This window comes from Myotis davidii, unplaced genomic scaffold, assembly GCF_000327345.1.
Source record: "Myotis davidii unplaced genomic scaffold, ASM32734v1 scaffold1449, whole genome shotgun sequence".
NCBI classification, from domain to species: domain Eukaryota; kingdom Metazoa; phylum Chordata; class Mammalia; order Chiroptera; family Vespertilionidae; genus Myotis; species Myotis davidii.
The window spans coordinates 312,530-316,085 of NW_006300215.1; positions in this window are offsets into that span (position 1 = coordinate 312,530).

Consider the following 3,556-nt stretch of genomic DNA (forward strand, 5'->3'; position numbering starts at 1 on the left):
TATCAATAAAAATAAAAAATCCCCTTTCTTTAATCTATCTATCTATATATTTATCCATCTATTTTTGGAAAAGGAGAATAGAGAGCAAACGGGACACGACCTGGGATGCCTCTGCCTATATCGCCGCCATCTTCTTCCCTCCTTTTTTTCTTAAGTAAAAGATAAAAAATAAAATGGTGAAGTAGTGAAGTATTCTTTTCTTCAGCTGAGTTTTAATGTCCCATGGAGGCTGGTTTAAGACCCTTCTCTACTGTTCTTTTCAGTTTCCTGTTAGGTAATCAGCACCATGTTGAAGTTTCTAGCGATCCACCACTTTTCTGTGTCTGTCTCCACAGCCTTGGTTTCAGGCAGGCAGGAACAATTTGACTGCTTTGTTTGTCTGCCTGCTTTTAGTCATATTTACACAAGCGTCTATTTCTGACATAGGCTTTAGGTGGGGGTTTTGCTGTATTAGTCTCTGGGTCCAAATGGCACCTCAACCCAGTCTCCAAGGGCTCCCTGGAGGTACTCAGAATCCTTGTTTCCCTGAAGAACTTGAGGCTGGGTGCAGCTGCACTGCTAGGAGGAGCCTGATCTTCAGGAGAAAAAATGGCTGTTTAGGGTTGGAGGGACCGAACTATCCCAGAAGTGGACTCCTGGTTGCCTCTTCCTGTTTTGGTCCCCAGCTTCCTCAAAACCACCTTCCCCTGCACTGCAGCCTCAGTGAGTGTTTGTAATTGAAAGATCCTATATACTGGGTTTAGTGAGTAAAAGCAAGGAAAATATAAAGACAGAGTAACTACACCGCTGCATAATTCTCTCACCCTGAACTGCATGGCTAGTGCAGAACTTCAGTTGCCTTTCTAAGCACAGCTTCCCATGTCTGTGGACTTCTATCTAGACTAGTGGCCTGGTGTACAAAATCGGTGCACATTAAAAAGGAATTAATTAGAGGAAATATTTTAATATTGCTATTTGCCCTTTATAATAGAAGTGTCAGAGATGAAAGAAAATTACTAAAATGTACATGAAAATCTCCCTCCTGTCAGAGTCTGGGACACACCATGGGACCCAGAGTCAAGTCCCCGCCCACCCACCTGCGACTTAAAATCGCGTGAGACCCAGACCCGGCCAGACCCACCCCCATCAAGCCCTGCAGGGCAAGGGGCACGGTCTCAGGTCCCCCATCAAGCTCCACCGGGTGGGGGACATGGCCTCAGGTCCTCTGGTGCAGCCTCAGGTCCCCTGACCCTGTTTCCAGGGCAGGGGGCATGACCTCAGGTCCCCAGCCTGGCCTCAGGTCCTCTGGCCCAGGCGCCGGGGCCAGGGTTGCGACCTCAGGTCCTCCTGCCCCAGCGCGAAGGAAAGGGCACCAGGGTGCGAAAGTGTGATGACCATTTTCATATTAGCCCCTTATTATATAGGTTTCCCTGACAGCCAGCAGCCTTGTTGACCGCCTTCCACAATTGAGTGTTTCACGTGTCCCCAAGGGACACAGGCTTGGTGCAGCACAGTTTCCTTTTGACCCTCTAGTCTCCACAGTCGGGTGTCTCTCCCTCCAGTCCACATCCCCTATCCTACTGTTCTCCAAGTATGTTCTGTCCTTTCTGGCCATGGATTGTCTCACCAGCTATGTTTAATTTACCAATTCTGGATGGATGTTATTTGATTTAGTTGTTTCTACTATCTTCTCTGTGAGAAGGTGCAGGACCCATCTGCCGATTTGGCCACCATTTTGTCTTCCCCCGACAAACATTATAGGAGCCTGTGGCCAGTGAGGCTGGAGTCTCAAGTTCGTGGGTTTCCAGCCCAGGCAGCAGGTCGATGGCCAGTGTGGCTATAGGGTCCCAGGTGGCGTCTGAGGGCTCCCCAGATAGAGGTGAGGCTGGATTCCCAGTCACAGCATCTCTCCCCTTCAAGATAGTGTTCCCTCCATTGCAGAGCCAGCCTCCGCGGAAGTGATTGCAGTGGAAGCAGAGGCTGCCTGGCTAGGAGAATGTGGTCCACCAGCTTCTAAAAGTTCTGTGGAATATAAGTGTCACACACACACACACACACACACAGAGTCCACACATCCACCCACTCTCCTATTGCTCCCTCACTCACTCACACCCTTCCCTCATTGCCATCCTGCTGGCAACAATCTTGGATTCCCAAGACCCATTTTTGATAAAAACTATCAGGAAGGTGGAAATAGAGGGATAATACCTCAACATTATAAAAGTCTTATATGACACACCTACAACCAACATCATACTCAATGGGCAAAAACTAAAACCATTTCCCCTAAGAACAGGAATGAGACAGGGATGCCCACTTTTACCACTTCTGTTCGATATAGTATTAGAAATGGTAGCCATAGCAATCAGACAAGAAGAAGAAATAAAAGGCATCCAAATTAGAAAATAAGTAAAACTGTTATTATTTGCAGATGTCATGATATTGTACATAGAAAACCCCAAAGATTCCATCAAAAATTACTAGACTTGATAAATGAATTCAGCAATGTAGCAGGATACAACATTAACACCCAGAAATCTATGGCTTTTTTATACAGCAATCAATGAACTTCCAGAAAGAGAAACAACAGCAACAAAAAAAATCCCATTTACCATTGAACCAAAAAAATTAAGATACCTAGGACTGAACTTAAGTAAGGAGATAAAAGACCTGTACTCTGAAAGCTATAAGACATTCAAAAAAGAGATGGAGGAATACATAAACAAATGGAAGAATATACCGTGTTCATGGATTGGTAGAATCAACATCATTAAGATGTCCATACTACCCAAAGAAATCTATAGATTCAATGCATTTCCCCATTAAGATACCAATGGCATATTTCACAGACCTAGAACAAACTCTCCAAAAATTCATCTGGAATAAAAGAAGACCCTGAATAGATGCAGCAATCCTGAGAAGGAAGAACAAAGTTGGAGAGATCATAATACCAGATATCTAGCTGTATTATCAAGGTATATTACTTAAAATGCCTGGTACAAGCACAAGAACAGATATATAGACAAATGGAACAAAACAGATAACCCATAAATTTACCCAAACCATTTTCCTCAATTAATTTTTGACAAAGGAGGCAAGAGCACACAATGGAGTCAAAACAGTCTATTCAATAAATGGTGTTGGGAAAATTGGACAGATACATGCAAAAAAAATGAAACTAGACCAGTGGTCGGCAAACTCATTAGTCAACAGAGCCAAATATCAACAGTACAATGATAGAAATTTCTTTTGAGAGCCAAATTTTTTAAACTTAAACTATATAGGTAGGTACATTGTTATTAACTTAATTAGGGTACTACTAAGGCTTAGAAAGAGCCACACTCAAGGGGCCAAAGAGCCGCATGTGGCTCACGAGCCGCAGTTTGCCGACCATGGAACTAGGCCATCAACTTACACCATACACAAAACTAAACTCAAAATGGATAAAGGACTTAAATATAAGTCGTGAAACCATAAAAATCTTAGAAGAAACCATAGGCAGCAAAATCTCAGACAACTCTTGTAGCAATATGTTTATGGATACATCTCCTAGGGCAAAGGAAACTAAGGAGAAAAT